Source organism: Dendroctonus ponderosae, unplaced genomic scaffold (assembly GCF_020466585.1).
Source record: "Dendroctonus ponderosae isolate FM_Combo_2020 unplaced genomic scaffold, Dpon_F_20191213v2 Dpon_F_20191213_5, whole genome shotgun sequence".
In the NCBI taxonomy this organism is placed as follows: domain Eukaryota; kingdom Metazoa; phylum Arthropoda; class Insecta; order Coleoptera; family Curculionidae; genus Dendroctonus; species Dendroctonus ponderosae.
In genome coordinates this window covers 12,521,046-12,543,485 of record NW_026018715.1, presented here as the reverse complement: position 1 = coordinate 12,543,485, position 22,440 = coordinate 12,521,046, and the positions used below count along the sequence as shown (strand labels likewise).

General features: G+C 35.7%; 1 protein-coding gene across 3 annotated transcripts in view; it reads right to left on the bottom strand.

Moving 5' to 3' along the window:
- LOC109545465 overlaps positions 1-22,104 on the bottom strand; it is a 102,433-nt gene extending 80,329 nt beyond the window's left edge. The window contains exon 1 of one of the 3 annotated variants that reach the window (XM_019916182.2): positions 21,818-22,104. The gene's annotated coding sequence lies outside the window, so the exon portion shown is untranslated. Of the gene's footprint in view, positions 1-1,287; positions 1,494-21,817 lie in introns of those variants that run through there. The other 2 variants (XM_019916181.2, XM_019916183.2) reach the window with 2 other exon arrangements.
- Between the last annotated feature and the right edge of the window lie 336 nt (positions 22,105-22,440).

The window sequence follows — 22,440 nt, the reverse complement described above, 5'->3', positions numbered from 1 at the left end:
TCCATGAACTTCTCTCAGAAAAATTTCTCGTGATTTTTCGACTTAGTTGATTTAAAACTAGATGTCATTGATGTAGAAGAACAGCCAAGACACTTATTTAAAAATATTAAAATGCAGACCGCGCGAACAAACGCACGAAATCAGCTTTCGCTTCGCGAACGTGCTAATACTGTATAATCAATTTAGCTTACACCAAAGCAATTTTTTGTGCCACAATATTACTTTGTCAATTACGTCCTGATGCTGTTGACGAATACGTAAAATCATGCGGTGGTTTCAAATGAAAGAAAAATAATTTTAAATATTCCTCAACATCAAAAAGTGTGACAAAAAATGTTTACTCAGTAGAAAGTTTCCATAAGTATGTAAGCCATATCGGAGGTAAATATAAATCTAAAGACAGGACGGTTGTCTTAGTTGCTGGCGCTAAAGCAACTCGGGGATTAATCAAGCTTTGAAAGAAAACTTCGCACCACCATGACGATAAATCCTGTCCCTGTTCGGTTCGCTTTGTTTCTGTGCTTTATATCAGCGCAATAAAATAAAAGTAAATCCGTGTAGAGAAAGCGATCTAGAGTGGAAAATTAGACTAATACATGGGCTGTTATCGATTTGAACTTTACCACATCATAACTAATGATTCTTTAAGTAGTTGGAGTTAAGAAAACCAACAAAGGGTAGCGTGCGCCTATTCTTGCAACCATATGATATATTGACAAATAATTACCAGCCGTCGAGATTAACGGCATATAAAAGCGACACCCTTCGTTCGGTTTGTATTTTTATACTATGTATATATTCATTTATTCAGATTTTATTGGGCTATGCACACAAAAAAGGAGAGAGCGTGACCTGCCGTTATTTTTAATTTCCTGTCGACAACGGCCAAATCGCCCCGCATGTATAGTGCATAAAATGTGCCCAAAATTCCAGGGGACGAACAGAATTTAATCACCTCGCATTTTTGTTGTAATAATCCAGGCAGAGAGTGATTAAGTAGCAAAGAACTTAAAGAGGCGATCAGACCTTAAAGTACTTTCGCCTTTGAGCTACTACTGGACTTTTCCATTCTATTCGCAAAAGTCACATAAAGTGCACGAGATTCTAAAGATACACGGAAAATTTAGGGCGTGAAACTCATAATCCTTCCCAAAGAAGCATTGAATTTTAATGTGACCTTTTCCACTCTTTCAAACATTATTATGTCTATTCGCTCTTTGACTTTCTTTGCTAGTTAAATAAAAATATACAAAAATGCATACAGCAACAACCATTTCTTTAACGAACCTTTAGGCAATCGATTGAAGAACTGAGTCCCGCAGTAGACCATGCAACTCGCCCCAAGCACAGCTTTTCACTTATTCCAGTAAACAAATAAATGTGAAGTAAATTACGCTTTTTATCTTGATCACTAGCTCATTCCTCCGTCTTCGACATCACTAAGCTGAGACTAAAGCGGCAGAACTTTTGCGCCTCCCACATGACAATGGAAGACACTTTCATGATCATGTAAAAGTTATAATCGGTCATTGGAACAGAGCCAGAAATCCGCATTTTCAATTGTGTGCAACTTATTTTCGGCTACAATTGCAATTGCACCCTGACAAAATAATAAATGTTTGTTGTGCGTATTACGATGTTTTCCATTTATCCCGAAGTTAAAATTTAAAAATCCAAATGCTTGAAACATTCAAATAGGTTCCAACCTTCGCAAATAAATAAAGCACGAGGAATATTCATTAGTCGTTTCAAAATCATCATAACGAAGTGAAAAAGACGGCTCTGGTACACTTCCTTGACTTCTCGAGTGGATCGTAAAAATACCATTACAGACTGCAACCAGCAATGAAAAGTTTCCATGATAAATGAAAGCACGACTTTTCAAGTTAGTTGCGGCCAAAGTTTCATTGAAACTCCACAGACCGTTAACAGTCATGTCACCACAACAAAGAAACAATTAGAAAACTTTGAATTGAGCCGACTTGTGCTGGAAAATATTGACTGCGCCGCGGAATTTTATGATGGAGTTAGAGAACCCTCTAGACAAAATTTCGTTAGCTGGAAGTTTCAGTTTAGTGAGACAATAGGAGTTTTAAAATAAATAAGGGGCCAAAAGATACGAAATATTCTCATATACTACAGGTGATTTTCATATCCAAATTACACACACAAAATCTGGCATCGGTAATGAAATTTCGGGAAATATTGATATAATTCCGTCTCAATCGCCGCATCCAAAATATCATTTACCCGATAAAATCCCACTACTGTTTCGACTTCATTTAAATAATTTATGACTACAAAAGCAATTAATTCGGTTTCTATTCGGGAATAACGGCAGTTTATTTTATTAAAATTAAAACGGTCTGCTTTTCTGCCTAAACTCGAAAGCAAAGCTCAATCAGAGCGGCCATTCATGTTGTCAATGCCATCAATGCATATTTATATTGTGTTCTCCGGATTCGGAATGATTGAATTTTAAATTTATATTAAATTACTCTATAAAATACGGCCTGCAAAAATCCGCACGGATAAATATATGGATTTCACTGCTCCGATCGAAATATACTTGGATTCTTTAGAACACAGATTAGATTATTTGCTGCATGTTCAATCGTAGCTTCCTTTTTCAGGGGATATTTCCCGGGTTTTATCGAATACGATACATTTTTCATTTCTTCACCGCTTTAAAGTATGTTTTTTTTGAATTTTTAATTGTTCTCATTTGCAAATTTTCTATATTTAAGCAAACGGCAAGGAGAACCTTGAAACTTTACTGTTAAATAAATTGGAGTTTGAAAATCAACTGAACATGTTGAAACTTGTCTGTTGATCATGTCTTGTCTAGATCCTTTGTTTTTTGTTCGTCAGTGTTTGTTAAGCATCTCAGGTGGATTTTCTTCAGGCCGGCAACTAACAAAAATGTATAATTTTGCAAAGTTCGGCTCTGCAAAGCTGCTAGTTGGACAAAAATGAGGTTTTTCGGAACACCAAAAATTTTAAGATAAACGAAAAAGCTCGAAACGGTTTTTAAATTTATTCACAGCTTTGAACAGCGGTGTGGTATTGCAGCGATAACTTATCTCCTTTTGGTCCGACTTACGATCTTGAGCTCATGCTGAAGCAGAAACTTCATAGACATTTTAAGAGGAAAATTTACCCAAATCAGAATTGTCCCCAAAATGTATGATTCTGGAAGATTTTTAACTAAGTGAAGTTAAGGTTCAAATATTTCGTTCATTAATGCAACAGATTCAGATCAGATTCTGCTAATCAGTTCAAAATTTTAAAAATATCACTACAATGCCTAAAGGTTGATTTTTTGAAGACCTATCTGTAAATGAACAAGATAATCGAAAAAATCAAAAACTTTTAGAGATACGAAGTCCATGTTAATGCGTGTGATCTTGATATGCAAAAAAACGTTTCTTTGTCCAACTGAGAGCTTGTAGATCTTCCACCCATAGAAAACGTATCTGAAGCATTAATTCTCTTGTAAAAATAATCACTAACCAAGGAAGAATTGCACTAAATAACGCTTCCAACAGAAATCGAATCGCTATCGAAATTTATCCAGGTCCAAATATTGTTTTGTTCGTTTTCTTCCGCGCGACAGTTTCTGCACATTTAGTCAGTTCTCTGACGTTTAGAGTCACCAAAAGGGCAAAATTTCTTAATAAAATCCCTTAATTAAAAGCGACTTTAGGGCGTGACACTTTAAAACATTTGAATGATGAAGCGAAATACCCAAAAAGAAGTTCGTAAAAAATGAATCCGCCTCAACAATATAGAACTTATCTACAACTTTAAAACATGTTTCAGTATTTTCCAAAATACTGAAACAGCCCGAAGCATTCATCGAAAAAATGGCGAAATGATCAACAGTCTTAAGAATAAATATTGTCTTTTTACCAGTAGGGCAGTGAACAAATGAAACAATGTAATTAAAACAAAATACTGAATAATCCTCCCCAAAACTAATTCAATTGTATGTCGGGTCGGGTAAAAAAGCTCCAGGATGGGAGGGCGAACGAACATTCCCAAGGCAAATTGTTGGAATATACTGAGCCAAACCCGAAATTTCCAATACCCTCAAATAACTACCGAGCTAGGAAACACCATTACCCAAACCCCAACTTTCAGTGAAAAATGAAAACACGTCGCTTGAAGTTAGTTCTTACTGAAATTTCAGCAAAAGCCCCGACCGGTAACAAGCACGCCACCAAAATAGGAAAACATTTAGGAAACTTCAAATTGAGTTCTAAAGGACAATATTGAGTTTCGCCTGGAATTAAGATTTAGAACAGAGAACGGAGATAATAAGTTCCAGAATTATGTTCACTTGCGCTCTATTGGGATCATTAGGAAACATATATTCGCAGCTCAAAGTTTGCTTTTTAGGCCAAATTACTAAATAAATAGGGGACAAAAAATTGCGAGTTATTACAAGATAGACGCACTTCTAACAGAAACTTAGCTACATAATCTGGACTGGAATTCCTCCATTTTAACAATAATAGATAATGAATGATGATTCGCCCATCTGATTTCCAGAACTGAGCCACTTTCGCTTGCAAATGAACAGATATTTGAGACCGTCGCAGGCATAAAATGCAGCTGACAACTTCTGCGCTTTAATATGGAAGAGAATAAATCGCATCGATAATTGGGCAATGATTGTATCAATCCGCAAAATCGTGTTGAACATTTTAACACCCTCCCATGCATTATCATACGAGCGCCAATCAATTTGAATTTCAAACACAGCGACTAATTAAGCGCTGATCTACGTCAACAACAAACTCCAAAACTAAATAAACTGCGAATCCTGCACAGCGCACTGGCAGAAATGCAGTCAAATTAATTTCGCGTTTACATTTCGTCAGTTTCGTTTGTTTAAACCAGTTGTTACTTTGGCTTTATATACTTTAACGCATTTTCGGTTTCAAGGGTTTAATGAGCAGGAATTATGTGAGTTTATTTCTATTTATGCCTGCTGTTATATGGCATTTCATTATGGAGCGATATTGCATCTGCATACCGCTTCAGCTTCAAATAGACTCAATTTCCCATGCCCCATGACTCTTAAAATGTTTCATCAAACAAATTAAATGCAATTCGCGAAATATTCACCAATTAAAAATACGTGATTAGCGAAGCAACAAAAAGATGTTTTTTTCTGCCTAAAGGCGTAATAAGCAAAACAAAAATAGGGGGTACAAAGTTCTTTGCCATGGGATTTCATTAACGCCATATTGCGCCCGATATTTTCGCTCGAAACTTTGTCCAGCAGGAAGTTTTCTAATTGTTTCCCTATTTCGGTGACACGCTTGTTAACGCTCTATGGAGTTTCAATGAAACTTTGGCAACGAACTGACTTGAAAAGTCGTGTTTTCATTTATCACTCGCAAAGTTTTCATTGCCGCTTCTTACAATGGCACTTTTACGAAACGTCCAAAACGGAACATATTAAAGCTGTGAACCGGAATTTATGTGGCATTTCACTTTGAAATCCGTCAGAGAAAGTTTCGTTTCAATATGCGAAGTATCGTTGCAGGATTGATTAGTGACTTTTGCTGCTCATGCAGCTTTAATCGAGGGTATTTGTTTTATTTTACCACCAAAGACCCTAAATATACAAATAACAGGAGTTCGTTAATTTGATTTTGCATAGAACCTTTTAGTTCATACGTCACTTAAAAAGTTTCAAGGCACAAAAATATTCTATTATAATTTAAATATATTATACAATATTGATTTCAAAACATTACAGGATAGATTCGTTTCAAATCTTATAATGCAAATTGACCTGGCCCAGATGTCTGCCTGTTCCTCCCATCGCGTTATTCATATTTAAATATGGTTTCAAATATTTAAACTAGTACAGGTTTCGCGGATAAACATGGAAACCTTAAAGTGATTAATTACGGGCCTAATAAAATATTTACGCTTACCTTTTAGAGCAGGGCGTGGATCTCGCAGAGCGTCTCAATTTAAGTGTTAGCAAGGATTTTATTTTGGCCCGAAACTGCTGTTTGTTCAACTAGTTGATTTTCTATTGTAAATTGCTGGTTTTTTTCGCTTTTTCTCTCTAAAAAATGATTCAAATTATTTCTTTCCCCATAAATTTAATTCGGTAAAGTTTCGAGCATTTGGTTGTGGGGTGAGAGATTTGAAAGTATTCCAATACGTTGATCCAGTGCAGCAATAAAACATCGCCGGCTCGTAAGCAAGTCTGCATTCCAATTTCCTCAACATTCCAAAAGCAATACGTAAAACTCTCTCTATCTCTAGAGAGTAATAAATAAATAACGCAATCCACTATTCGAATGCGAACCTCAAAAATGTATCAGATCGTTTAAATGGGAACGTTGGTCGCTTCATCTTTTTGGCAGATTTGGAAACTTTCGCAAATAAACCTTTGACGGTTTAACATCATTTCTAACGCTTCGGCTGTTCCATGAAAATGGCTTCTGTGTGTGCATTATTAAAATGTGATCGCCTGCCTTTGAATTATTTCCACTGCCGGCTTTATTCATGAATAAAAACTGCCAAATGCGAACTATTGAACAAGCTACTAAATCAAAACGCATATTTGTTTATAAATGCTATTTATAACATTCTAGACATTTGAAAACATTGTTTTTATTCATGTATTTAAAGTGTCGCAACTTTTACAATTAGATGATCCGTTAAGCTATTCGATAACAATACACGTTGCAATTTTCTATGTTTGTGTTGTTTTTGGATTTAATTAGTGATAAGAGGATTTAATTTGTTTCTAGAAATAGATAGCTATCTTCAAATAATGCAGAATTTGCAATTAATCTTATGAAAAATTGCAACCAATTACTTTTAAAAGTAGCATAGCGCATCATTCTGAATCAACTCAAGAAAACAAAGCGCACTCCTGCCAATTTTCGAAATTTGAAATTTGAATTAAACGGCTCGATTATGGTCTTAGTTCGTAACCAGACAACAAGCAAGACGTAAGTAAAGACGTTCGTTAATATTCCACAAGAATCATAAAAATCAAACAAAACATCCCAACCAACTTCAGTGAAACTTTTTCGAATACAACAAAAAAATATATAAATGAACAGCTCTCGCATTTAAATGATCTCGTGGAATTTTCAAGCGTCTTCTCTTTATTTGCCGAAACGCGGTATATAATATTTATTTACCGCCTTCTGGAAATTTGCATTTCAGATATATTCCCTTTTCAACATTCTCCTTCGTAACGGATTCAGGATGCGGCCTTTTGTCGGAATATAATTATATTATTTATTGTTTAGTTCGCTGATGCTCTTGGATTACAAACTAGCTTTGAGATCGATTCTCAAACCAGACTAGTTGCGGTAAGAGAATGAAAAAAAATGAGAATAAATAATTACTCCCAAAATAGGATAGAAACAACTGATGAAAATGCAGTACCTACTGAAACTGATCAGTTTTCCGTGCTTATAGGCAATAGAGGGAGAAATCATAAATATTTTTTCCAAGACTGCATAAAAGACCCTAAAACTTTTCAGTTTCAAGCAACGGCTGCTAAAATTGAACTCTTCTGAAGAAGTTTGTAGTTAAAATTGTTTAATACACAGACTGCACATATTGCACAATTTCCATTTATAAAGTCAAGGTTCATTCATCACTTGGAACATTTTTGATTCTGTAACTGTTTTAATTCGAAACTTGTAAAATCTTAATCAATTTCCAACATTTTAGGTTAAGCAAAAATCCCGATTTACTTAACGTCTTTTAGTCAAGGTTCTCAAAGAAACTATCAAAAATTGAAGACATCTTGGCTCAAAAGAAAATCAAGCAATTCAAATAGACATGAAAAACATTCAAAAAAGCGACTGAGAAAACTAACTAAAATCCGAATTCGAATTCGAATTGTATAAAACTTTAAACATGCATAAGGTCTATTTTCTATTATATTCTTCCTTATGCCTTAAGGTCCCATAACTATACGAACTATCAAACATGAGCGTGTGTTTAAGCAAACTACAAATATTCTAGCTAAATAAACCAGCATCCGAATTGAGTAGAACTTTTTATATTTCTTCGGTCAAGTTTCAGTTATATCGAATACTATAAGTGAAACTTGACTTGAAACCTCCTTGACCTAATATTTACGGAAATTTCAACGACTAGTTGAGTTCAAATTGACAGTTATTTAAAATTGAAATTTGGTAAAATCAACAGTTCAATGGAGTGAAACTCTATCTAAACTGTCAATAATTTGAAATCGATAGTGAATATCAGCATTTTTAATGGAAAATAAAAATGTTTCCAAAAGACACTTACCCAAGAAGTGCATTTGTAAAGTCGAGTTTCCCCACTCTGCAGACATTAGCTGTTTTAGTCGCAACTATGCTGGAACTAGAATTGAGTAAAACTTTCGACTTTTATAAAGTCAAATTTTAATATTAATTTGTTAAAATGTTATATCTGTCTGGAAACTCAAAAATCCATTTGAGGTTTGGGGCAAAAGAATGAATGTCCAAATATGAAAGTTTCTGAAGTTATAAATGCAAGTTTCTCTTATTCTTCTCCACATCTTGCCTGCTTTATTGATTAAGAAAGTTACGAGTTATCTGAATATTTAAAGCAACATTCGAACTAAATAAACCTGGTTAAATTTTACAAAATTTGTACCCAAGGTTTCGTTACATACTTCAAACATTTCAGAGGCTTTTGCGGAAAAACCTAACAAGGATTTCAATCAAGTGAAACTCTCCAACACTCGAAGACAGAGTTGTAGCTGAAAGTTGCGGATCTTCAATGGAACACGCCGCAGGTATCAAGTTTGAGAAAAATCCAACTCAAGTGAAACTTTCAATATTTATACAGTCAAGTTTCCTTTAAACTGAGAGTCCCAGTTGAGTGAAACTTTGAAAGTTGAAGTTGAAATTGTGGCTATTGAAACCGGGAAACGAGAAAAAGGACTTGGAAACTAAACACGCAACAATGTCAGTTTCACACAAGCAAATTTACGATTAGGCCTGGACCTACTTGTAACTGTGGTGCCAGAATCTTGTTTGCAATTGCCGAACACGATTTATTCCGCACAGCTAATGGTCATTCATATTAATATGCATGCGAAATCGAATTATTTCACGGGGTCAGATGTAATATCTGTATTTTCTGCAACAAAGCCGAACGGCCATCGATTTTCGCATTAAATTCTAAAATCAACCGGGCAGCTCAAACATAAATAAGCTATTTTCCTGTAATTCGGATTAGCTTTTGCATAAATCAGTTTCAGTCGAAGCTAATCCCCTTTCAAATGTATGCTCGGTTCAAATGGGATAATTATGTCATCGTACGTTATTCAATTATTCATTGAGTAATTATTAAATATTTTCGTTGCAATTGCTTCAGCTTCAAACGAGACTGTTAACAATGTTATCCTACTAATACTTACAGCAGAAAGTTTCTAATAAAAACATGTTAATTTAGATAAAATAAAGTTCAATTTAGAACTAGACGCTGGACGAATTGAATTGAAAATCATTGCAACGGCGTTAGTATAAAATTCATTAAACCTCTTTGATTATCCCGATTTAAAGGAACAGGCGACTCCTGTTCTTTACAACAATGAAGCGTCGAGAGGGCATATCTTTGCCGATTTTATTGCCAGTAAAACGCTGTCGGCATTTTGTTGCAATTTCAAATGGAATTCGCAAGGAAAAACGAGCACCATTAGAGGTAATAAAGCCCTTTTTATTTAGACAACGTTGAATTTTTTTAAACGTAAACTACTCCCTAATAAATAGTAATAATGAAGTCTCAGAAACAATGACGAAAGTATTTTGCTAGATTAAAGGCTCTAACCCAGTTATAAATTCGCGACCTTTGAGAATCAGTTGAAATTTACAGGAAAGTAGAAAAAAATGGCAAAATGATTAAATCTGTAATTCGACTGATATTAAAGTGCGCGCCTGGCAAATGTCCAGCTTGATATACAATAAGTGATTTACATTGTAACACTAATTATTTAGCTGCAAATACACACTATAGCAGACATTCCGTGTAACGATGTCGAATCATGGAAAGCAGCAGTAATTTGCAGAAACAGAGACATGATGATGTTCAATGGCCATTTAACAGCAATCCCGGCTGAATTCCGTCACTAAATATGCAAACTATTATTGATGCCATAAATAACGATTATGAAACGTTAATATGAATAAAATTGAAATCCTGTTGAAACCTGCTAAAAATTTTTTTTTAGAGAAAATCGAGTTAGATCTTCAGCTGTTAGTTCTTGAATGTTTACAAAATATGTTTGCTAACGACTCTAAGAACACACGAAAAAATTAATAAAGTTTATAGTCATCCAGATGGATGGCTCGATAGATAATGAATTAGCCTTCATTCTCAATTTTGGACGATAACGAGAAAATGGCCCATCATCCCGAGCAGTTTTTAAAAAGTTTCTCCGATTATTCTCAAACGGCTCTTAAAAGTAATTACTGCTCTTAATTGGTTATTAGTTGCCAAAGTCCCGTAGGAATCCTCAAGATTGCTAATCAGATTACACTTTCCGCTAATTAATTCGATGCGAGTGATGAATTAGTTCAACTTCTTGTGTCTGCTATTGGAATTTTCAACTAATTTTTAAGTTTGATTTAATGAATAATGAACTTTATTTACTCCACTTAAGGAATAAAACCTGGAKGCTTAACGAAGAAGCAAGCAAGAAAAAGTGGAAATTTATTAAAGATGAGCGCGACAGTTTGGAAGTACYAAAAACCAAACAGAATAAATTAAATTTTGAATATACGCCGCCAATGACCAAAACTAATGTAAAATTACTTCWAGAAATACTTTCAARTGATTTGGGAGCAGGCAAAAATWATCYGACTAAATTMATTTCCYGRYGGAAATTGTTCTCAACGATTATTTTGCATAAAACCAGTTCAACAGGGCAGAAAGACCGATTGGGTCGATAGCCTTTTTCTGTAGGAAATAAAGATTATTTAAATATTATATATATACCAGTTCAACTGTGTGATTTTCATAATAAAAATAATATTTCGCTGACAGCCCGGGAAGTTTTTCGGCAAATTATCCAAACCGACCGTTCAAGATTAAAATGTCGCATTCTCTGAATATCAATCGCTCGAAACTCAATTAAACGATTCAATTTTAATATCTTTCTGCTGCCATGTTTTAATATGAAAAAAGGTAAAAAATTCGAAAACTGTCGCTGCTATTTAAATATAGATATTAAAAATTCCGAGAATTTTCTGCCCCGCAGTTTGGGCTTTAACAGGGACTTGATGGTGTTGATATAACTTGAAGAGCTGTTCAGAAAGTGAGCAAATTTAATTAATGTTTTTCCTCATATATTCTGTTTTCATTCAATGATATTTACATTATTACGAAACGAAACGGACATTATTGATTCAGCTTTTCTGATAATTACTAAGCAAAGAAAGTTAGATTTCCAGCAGTGAATCAGAGGAATCAGGGCGGGAAATTTATCTCTCATCATTTGGAACTTTCAATCGTAACTTCTCATCGGAAACATGTTCTATCATAACGGAGCATCTGGCCGGAAGTTGAGGACCATTTATTGTAGAGTCGTGTCGCGAATATTGCAGATAAAACATACGCCACTGGGGACATATTATATGCAAATAGATTTTCTGGAGCCACTCAATACTACAAAAGTAAAATGTAAAGATTTACAGCTGCGAGTGCGGCTTGTGCATAACAATGCAAGTGGAGGAACAGCTCTGGATTCAGAAATAATGTTTGAACGGTTTTTGTCTACGTTCAAGTAGCAAATTCAATTTGTAGCATGCTCGACTATTGATTTATAGACTCCTCGACAGCAAATGCAAGTTTGCGGACTTTTCGACGACTGATTTTTCCGATGATATTTTTTCGGCTCAACTGTGGATTGTCTTTCTATTTTAACTTTGAATATCCAAGTTGGAAACACTGGAATATTGGCATCTGAAATTGCAATTTCCAAAGTTAAAATTTAAAATCCATGCAGTGAAGCGAGCAAGTGAGTCTCTAAGGAATCGGGGAAGGTGAGTTAGAAACATGCACATGGTTTTGCTCGGTTAAATGCATGAAAATACTTGTTCCGATATTGACACAGAATATACTTGTGGATTGGAACTTGATTTATCTATACCAAGTATTCAACCTAGAGTTAGGCGCAAAAGAAATGTATCAAGTAGCAATCACGTCTCCAAGACGCTGTTGCCCGAGAAAGTCGAGATAACGCAGGGAAATTGGAGATAAGTTCTATATTGTTGAGGCGGATTCATTTTTTTACAAACTTCTTGTTGGGTATTTCGCCTCAAAAATTCTTCTTTAAAAAAGACAGAATTTCCTCACGTCTCCTATTACAGATTGATAAATAGTGCTCCTATTTCGCAATAAGAACAAATTATTTATCAAAAAGTTATCAAGAACTATCACGTAGAGGGTATCCTGCGACACACTTAGGCTCAAGCAATTCGATTTGCACAGACGATTATGCGAGCGAATTTTCATATACTGTATTATCCTACTATTGTTACACAATTTATTAACATACTCTTTTTTAGGTTCATTTAGGTTCTTTTGATAACGATAGCAGAAAAGAGCTATCGAAACGTCAAGGTAATTTTTCAAATTAATTTCTTTTCTAATTGGAATTTTCTCTTACAGCTTGAGCCTAAGTGTGTCGCAGGATACCCTCTACGTGATAGTTCTTGATTACTTTTTGATAAATATTTCGTTCTTATTGCGAAATAGGAGCACTATTTATCAATATGTAATAGAAGACGTGAAGACATTCTGTCTTTTTTAAAGAGAAACATTTTTTAGGCCAAATACCCAACAAGAAGTTGGTAAAAAAAAGGGAAATTGGAGTTGAGAATCAAATGGCTGGAAATGAACGTAAAGAGAAGATTCTATGAGGATAACGTTGTCGAAAACTGATGATACTTTTGCTTCGTTTTCGAAGAAAATTGGTCCCAATAAAAATGGATGTTACTGCTCAGCTGCGCTATCCCCTTTAAAAATTCGCATCTTCTAAACTGAAGAAAATACACGCTTGGAATTTACATTATCTTTATAAAATAGTTGACCCTAAAGATCCGAAAAGTTTCATCAAAATTGCTCAGACTCTTGGGATTTGCCAGCTTGGCATCGGTCTTAATTAGCTGCACACTATTCAGTCAAAATTCATATATTTAAAATAAGTATTTTAAAATTTCGAAATCATTCACAGACCTTTTGGGGCCTAAGCTGACGATTCCAAAAGTCCCATAAAAATATACCGATAGTCTCGTAATGGATATTCATCCTCAACTGCGCTTTTGGTTTAAAAATTCTCAGACACTTTACTCGAACGGTACGGGAAGTTTCAGAAAAATCCCCAAAACTCCTGAGTTTTACCAGCTTAGTAAATATCGCTCTCATAATGGATGTTTTTACTCAACCCTGTTCTACCCGCCTTCTCCTATCTATTTTCGATTCTACACATTGCCGTACGTGAAATATATCACTTCCCTCAATAAATTGTGTACGCCCTTAACAAACTGCAATTAAGGATTTTATTTATGTGTCCATTAGATATTCCACGCCAACCAGAAGTGAAACCGAAGCAACATACCAAGTGTTTTATTGCTTAATTGCATACAATCACCTTCAGTGGAGTTTCGCAGCTTTCATGCAACTTTTTTGGCATTTTTTTAACAACAATGTGAACGTTTTTGGAGCTAAACATTCAATCTGCAGCTTAGCACAGTCAACGATTCTGATAGGCGAGACAATAAAAATCGTTGGAAAATGCGCTTTTCCGCTGACAAGCGGACACATACATAATTCAGCTTCGATATATAGCGTTAAAGTAAACAGCTCGCCCCGTCAGCTTCGGCACGCAGTAAATGAATGTAGAAAGATTTAACATGTCATTTTGTTCGGGTGGGGATCTGCTTTTATTGCCATTTGATGAGAACTGATCTAGATGGGCAACAAGAGATTAACAGCGCATCAAATCCAGCTATATTTTCATATGCAGAATGAAATTGCAAACAGTCAGTTGCTCTTGATGAAAATGATCGTCCGGGCGTCAGCTGGGATTAACAGCAACTTAATACTTCCCATTATATCAGATGCTTTTTAAGCTTTAATCACCAGAGTAATTTTGCGAAAATTCTGGCATTTTCAAGTTACACCGCAAGTAAATAGCTGACTTTCCAAATAAAGCCCAGCAAGTCCAAGTTTCCAACAAATAGCTAGTTAATTGACTTACGTTCTGACTCCTACGTTGCAGTATTATTAACGATCGCAACAAGCCAGCTCACAACAAGTTTCGAAAATATTTAATAGTTTTACAAAGGTATACATAGTTGCTCTAGTTTCGCAGCAAAAGTCGTATAAATGCCGTCTCAGTAAATCCCGAACTTTGCCGCTGATATAATTAAATCCACAGAAGTTGCTGAAAACCTGCTGAGACATTGCATGGAAACACCGCTGTTAAGAAAATAAACACGCTGCTGCAAGAATATTGGATTTTCTTAACTTGATGTAGCCATTAGAGTGTTAATTAAGACCAGGGCGCCACATTTCGGGCATTTAGAATAAGATTTTTTGCAGTATTCACACATAACACACATAAAGTCTAAGAAAATAATCGTAAACTGAATGTATAGGTAAAAACTTAACTTGAACTTAGTTCAACTGTTCGAGGACAGTTGAAGATTCACATAGAAAAATTACCACCTTTGCATAAATTTGCCTTTCGAGTATCGTCTTTTCTGTGAATTTTTCATGTTAAACCTGAGCGGCAAAGGTGCTTGAGGAGGAATCTCGACTGTTTTGTGACACGCATTATAAAATAGTTAAGGCTTTTGCGGTCATCGATTGAAAACATACTCTGTAGGATTGTGGTCCTAACGTTTCGCTAGCACGAATGGCTAGCATCTTCAAACGTGTGTTCGCTGCTGGGCAAACTTGCGAACACTACTAATCCGAAAGTCGGTAGTTTTTCAACTTACAGTACAGTACTTACAATAGCTTTTGAGCTTTATATAAAAGACCAAAAAACTGCTATGTAAGCAAATTGCAAGAGGATTCCGGTTGTTTAAAAGAGATGAAATCGCGAAACTTGACTATATTCCAACACCACTAGCTGAAAGTGGGCTCAAACCGAGACCCAGCAATGATTTCCAATATAGCAAAAAGATGTACAGTTGGGACCGGAAAAGTGGCAATTATTTCCACTAAGCCTGCTCTATTGTCACTTGGGGCAGGAAAACTGGCAAACTCCTCGGCCATACCGTAATTATTTACATTAAGAGCTACAAACGCGACTTTTATTTCAGCTAAAACTGATTTATGAGCAGTAGAAGCTGAAAGACTGGCATATTACTGGCATCCCTTTGACTTGGAGGATTTTTTTTCATTAAATGGTCAATGCTAAAAATGCGTAGAACTAAACAGGCCAAAGGAAACAGTTAAGAACGATAGGAACATTTGAGGGCTGGTGATGATGCTTTAAGAATAGAGAGAGATTTAAGTTGAAAGAAAATGAATGCTTGCTGTGACAAGAGCGGAAGGGTCCATGTGGACCAAATGAGACTCAACCCTAAATGATTGAAAGTGAAGATGCGATCTGAAATCGCAGTAACCCCCCTAAAGAAAAACGACGACTGTGACAAATTGAATTCGCTGAGCACACTTAGACAAAATCTAACCTGGGAATTGTGATGCAGATAGAGTGCGAAACCGACACAAATCAAGCCGTTTGCTAGGCGGGTATCGAGTGGCTCTCGATTCTTCGTTTGCATATGTCCCTCATGGCAGATACTTTATCGGAGCCCAAATTCCAGGCATGTTTCCAGAAAGGTGCTCTTTAACTTTGCGCCAGATGGCTGGATATGGAAAAACAACTTTGGAAATTACTATCGAAAGTTTGAAATTATGAGGAACTTTTGGAAAGTTTTATCAGAACTGCACTCTATAGGGAATTTGCTTGCCAACTTCCGAAAGTCGCCATTCTATTGCAAAAAAAACACCTCCAAAATATCGGTTAAAGACCTCATTAACTAATCAGGCTCAGAGCTTCGATATATAATAATGTTGATTAGTGTAACACGATTTATAAAATAAGCACATTACGAAACTTTTCGCGATGAAAGTTTTAACAAGGCAGATTGCAAGTAACAGCCCAATTAATTAAAACTTCCCTCTAGTTGAGAAACTCGCGTAATTATCGGTTGTATCTGTAAAATTAATTTGTTGAGAGATATTTGATTAATCAGCTTTACAGTTTCTGTCTATTGCAGAATCCATTAGGGCAGGATTAGCGGTTGCGTGGATATTTCCAGTAATCGCAAGGCAATTGAATAAATGCACTTTACAGATAGTCGATTGATGGTCTCATCCGTTCGAACAAATAAGCTGGACTTTGTCGACACTTTGCCCAAGATTTTGCGGTTGAGGAAAAGCACCAACAAGCAACAATTAATTTACAACTGGTATGCTTCGTGGAAGACTATCGAAATTATGCACATAGCGCTTTAAAGTTGTGCAAAACTAGCGTTAAGCTCAGCGTGTATTCTCCGGAAACAAAGCGCGAAATTATTGTTATACAAAGTAGAGCAGCGAGAAGCACATTGTTCCCCCTCAAGAAATCTTGCACTTAATTAACACTATAACTGCTTCGTTAAGTTTGGAAATCCAATAATCTTCCAAAGGATGTGTTTATTTTCTCGGCAGTGGGATTTTATATACGCTTTTCCTAACGATTTTCCTAGATTTCGGGTGGATTTAATTAGAACGTTTCGGCGATTTGTATTCGGGAGGTTATTGTGTAATTTATCAAATAGAAATAATACATCAAACTGATTAAAGTGCAGTAAATCTAAAGGCAATTAATTTTTTATGGAGCGGAAACATGTATTAGCGCAACAGCAAAACATTTGCATTTGAAAAAAAATATAATTCTGTTTCGATGAAAAATCACATACTTGTGTATAACACTGTCAAACATGCATACATTTCCGGGTTTTCTTTGTCGATTAATGACTAAAACACCAGGTGGTTACGTTAATGAGAGAAGCGTTATTTTGTAAAAATCTAAACAAAACTTTCAAAGCCATTAGGCCAATTTTCAATCACCCTGTGCATAAGAAACGTTTTAGCCGACATAACTAATGCCTTACAATTTTTGCACCAGAACTGTAAATCTTAGCTAAGCGAAAGGGGACGATTGTTCAAAGTCCTAAGAAGTTAAAAACTTCAACAAAGAGAGACTTTAAAGAAGACAAATCGCTAATTCCATAGCGAATCTACGAATAACCAAAAACCACCGGGAAACTTTAATAGAATTCAGCAATAAATTATGGCTGAAGTGTATTTTACTTACAAATCTTAAAATATAACGCCACTGACAACTAAGTGTTTCCGCTTCAGAGCGAATCTGGATTGTCTCCTCTTAATGTAATTAAATCCTCAGGAGTGGCCACAAACCCCCTGAAATCACGAGTTATAAACACAGCAGTAAATAAAACAAACACAAAGCCAGAACAACAGCGGATTAACGAAATTAATAGAGATTTTCGAAACGGCACCCTGAATTCTAGTGGTGGTTTCTACCAGCAATTTTTGAACGTTTCGTTTGTATCTGGTACAAACGTTCTCAAAGCTTTTAGAGTGGGAAATAGTTAGAGCAAGATAAGCTACGCTCCTACTTCAATGATCTATTAAAAATGTTATTGACTGAGATAATATTCTCAGTTTCCAAGAACCTATTATTATTGAGTCGATCAATGATGTTTGGAACGACGTAGACTCGATGAGAATCACTGTTTAATAGCCGGTAGTTACTGCTTGGAAATTGGAGCGTCCGCATTCGAAAACGATATGATTTCCTCAATTTTATTTGCAATCAATGCACTAATAGTGAATTTGGAATTACGCATAAAATATTTAATGATGTTGTTTGCTTTGGTCTAATTAGTTTACGATCTAATTTACAACACTCGTTAGAGAGCAACAATTTTTGAAAATAATGGAAGCCCAGTGAATGGGATTTTAACAATTAACAGCAACCTGGCGATTAATTAGACGTAGATGATGTGATTTATTTGTACTTTAATACTAAATAGTTTTTTTAAATCGGCAGTTCTTGTTAAGTAGTAAGTGAAATAAATTTCACATTTTTGGCTGAACTATTTTCAACTTAAATTTCCAATTACTGTTCAATTTTTGGTGATAATTTTCATTTGTTTGTTGCATTCTCCTTTTGCTCAGTTTCACTAACTTTGCTTTAAAAAAATATGGGCATTAATTTAAATGCTACTAAACTTTGAGAGGGGATCAAAGTCGCACTCACCATTAGTTGAGCACGCTGTTTCCGATGGATGTAGGGGCAAAGTCCTCAAAATAATGAGGAAACACCGAAAAGTATTTAAAACTTCAAATATCCACCAATGCGATGTAAACATACCCGGTTGCGGATGATGTTGGTTAGCTTTAATTTGACAGCAAATGTCAAAAATTGCCTTGGCATGAAAATCGCGTTCTTTCGGCTAAAATCACACTTCCGGTCGGGAAAATATGCAAAAACGGTGCCATCGAACCTGCATTTTGAGAAAATCGGCTATTTTTCGCAAGAAATTGGAAAAAACATCGAATTTTTGCGATTTTCGCGCAGCCGGCGCTTCGCGTTTCGTCTTTAACAGCCGACATTAGACTGACTAGTTGAATGAAATGACATGAGAATTGGCATGATGTTTTGAAATGTTGATAATAATGGCAACCTTAGGAATGATGCCATATATAAAACATAAAATTAAATATTTTTATTTTATGGAAATTCGCAAAACTATTTATAATTATTTAATCCGTAAATAATTTTACGTTTCGCTTAAAATCACATTAGGAAAGCGCATTATAAATTCCCTTAGTATTATACAGGGGTGCTCAAATTAATAAAATTCATATATTTTCAATAAACGATTTTTTCAAAAGTTTGAGTCGACATTTGAATAACCTTGTATATAGTCTGATATATTAACGTTTTGAATGTTGAATCTCTTTTCGTTTTGTTAGTTCAGTTCACCTTTTCATCACCTTTAGAATAACTGGTCAAATGACAAAAAAGCGGCATAATATGAAGGTTTTCCTCCCTTCTAGCTGGCTAAAAGCACTTTTGTGTTCAATTCTGCAATGGGTTGAAACAAAGTTTCTCGCTTCTTGCCCGGATCGGCGTTCCGATTAAATCAAAGCTAATCTGGATTTTAATCAATCGCGTTTTGTATGGTTCTCCAAAAGCTCCCACACATATTCATCGGGAGCAATAAAAGCCGGGTGGGTCCCGATGCAGTGGAAGTGCGAAGTGCAAAATAAAACACGGGAAGGGGAGACAAATAAAGGATCCCGAAGCGCTGCTGGGAACAGCGTCAATACTTTTCGAGAGCGGATAAGTCGAGGGGTTACAAAAGCCCGGATCTCAACCTGTTTTAAATACCTGCCATCCTGAATACAATCCGTTTTCTGAATACGGATGTTTACATGGGATGGCCTTATGCTAATTTTATTCCCAGTCAACATTATCGATATTGTTATGGGACGTGGGAAATGCCGCTTGCCTAATGCTGATAAAGCCGAGATTGTCGAATTTCCCAGGAAAACATCCGCATTTTCATCGCCTCAATTAGCTCTTTAACTTAGAAGGATTCTCAATTCAAACGCGGGTAAGTATGATTGAAGATCTAAAAAAATGCAGCAGCTAAAATACGATTTTCAGTAAAAGGTTGGTTTTGCGGAAACGAAAGCGCACCAGAGGCAGGTGGCAATATCGTCTTATCTGAATTTAATATTGTTGAGATGTGAATAATTATGTATCCGCCGGAATATCGCAGACAAAGACTAATCTGCAGAGGAATTAGGTTTGCCTCGGCAATCGCATTGAATTGTAACCAGTCGGGTCGAGGCCTTACTGGTGCAGGCTCATGAAGCTCATATGCATTCATATGAGCACAACACACACTTGTAGATATATATAGGAAAGGAAAATGAAGAAGTGTAAAGTGAAAAGTGAGTAATATATGAAGAAATCGCATAAATGATTAATCCAGAAGACCCTTTGCTTAAATTAACAGTTAATTTCGGAAGCCAAATAGAATGCAAGAATTATTTGTGAAATTCCTCTGGATACATTTGAACATTGTTACGCTACGCAAAACGACAAATTCAAGCAAATAAAACGTAACTAGTTGTATCAAGATCCATAAAACCGCATAAGAAGGGCCTTATCTGAGCCAACAAAAGTTACTAGCACTTCGCTTTCATGCCAGCCATTAAATAATAAAAAAAAAATTCAAAAGGAGCTCTGTTACTCTATTAAGCTCTAACTGCCTAAATAAAGATTTTATATGGGTGTTTGTTTGTATGGGGGGTTCACTTTATTGCCATTTGATGGTCCATAGACTTGTATAAATATGGGATTTAGTATGTCGTTAACGACCATAAACGATCACCTCACACTGCTGGTTTTAAATGCCGCTTAAACGTCTCACAATTTGCTACAAAATGCACACAAAGCCTTAGAGCAAATGGCTTTAATTTATTTAGCCTGTATGTACAGTTGCTGGTTCGACTTTATAGAGAATGTGGAATAAAGAAAAATATGAAAAACTAATATGAGAAAAGGGTTGATATTTTAGTGGCGATTAAGCGATAACTCTGACACGCCAAGTTTAGATTTAAAATATCCAAATCATCGTCTTTTGCCTTAATAGAAAAATTTCCATTAGATGGAATAACGATTACACAAAGGCCAAAAGAATGTTCATTGGGGCAGATGATCAATATGGACGTTCGGAAAATGAATTTATTGGAATGAGAACAGGAGTTCATATGGTTGCATTCTTCTGCAAGAATAGAGGCTCCTCAATATGCTTATTATTGGCCATCAACTGGAAAACAACACCTTCAAAAGCCGGTACTTTCCGCAAATTTCACGCAATGCCTAAATGAGATTATAAGATAAGGAAAAATTATAAAATAAAGGTATTGTACAGGGTGTTTAAATAATGAGATTTTTTCTTGGTCATAGTTTAAATCCGTCTGCAGCCAAGATCGCGTAGCTCAGACAGAAAAAGGGCATACTATTTTATATCTTCTGATTAATTTTAATTTTTAGCCGTCCATTTATCTTGAGCCGTTTGAAGGATATTCATTTCATATCCCGATCACAATTTCCGCGTTAAATTAAATTAATCGTTATTTTTTAGTTCCGAAGAAGATTGAGCAGACAACATTCTATTTCAAGCTTACAGTTGTAAGCAAAGCCTTCTTTCCAGAATTGAAATTTTTTGGGAAATAATAAAACGTTTGTGTACATTTTTCGAGGAACATATGACCGATCATAAAATATTAAAATCCCTCGAATGACTGAAGACAAACGGACGATTAAAGATCCCAATTATTCCGAAGACATGAGGTTATAACATCGTATACTTTTTTCGCTCTGGGCATAAATAAACTTTATTATTAATAACAGAGCTTTGATTCGGTAAAAAATTATCAAAATCGGATGATAGGGAATATTTAAACTATGCTTTAAATTTGAGTTACTATAAGAATAAAAATAAAATGGAAAATCGTCTAATTTCTACTGATCAGTTGCAATTAGTCCAATTCGGATTGAACCCATGAGTTCTTACCCAAAATATGTGTTTTTTTTATCTAAGTCTCAAATCTGAGTTGTTAACAATAATTAAAAATGCAGTCGATTCTCGTACAGGAAAAACCTCAAAAGCCTTAAAACATCTGATATAAAACTTACTTAATATATGCGTGTGTTAAGCCTTTCGCATTGAACTTTTTTCTGCATACAAACACGATTCCAAAATGTTATTCCTGAGTCGATCGCACTCACTAAGCAGCTAAAATCCGAAAGTTTGACCCGAAACCACGTTGCAGGCAGAGTTGAGCAAAGTTTTCCTAAAAAGCGCGAATAATCGTCCTAAATAGTCCGATTTTATGTACTGGGATAACGCGACATCGGAGGCACCCACACACACATGAAGGTCCAAAGATTATTTGACAGGAGGAACACTCTGCCCGGGAACATAGAGAATAGAGATTCTCGCGTATAGAGTCCTGCGTCCCCCACTTTTAGTCCCGTTTCCTGCTGGCGTTTCAAGTTTACAGCTCTGTCCCGTTCGACGTACGTCCTAGATCGGTCCTAAGGGCTGCACTCGTCCTTTTTGTCCTGTTTCTGGCCCGAAGCTCTCTTTTCAATGGGTGCGCATAAACCTAGGGCGGCGCGGTTTGTCCACTATTCAATTTCAGACAACAAAAACAGAAAATGCTTGTGCCCCTATGCTTTATTTGGGAGTTTCGTGTTTGATGCCAAGATATACATTTCGTCCATTACAGCTTTTTTTATTCACCTTTTTTCACTGA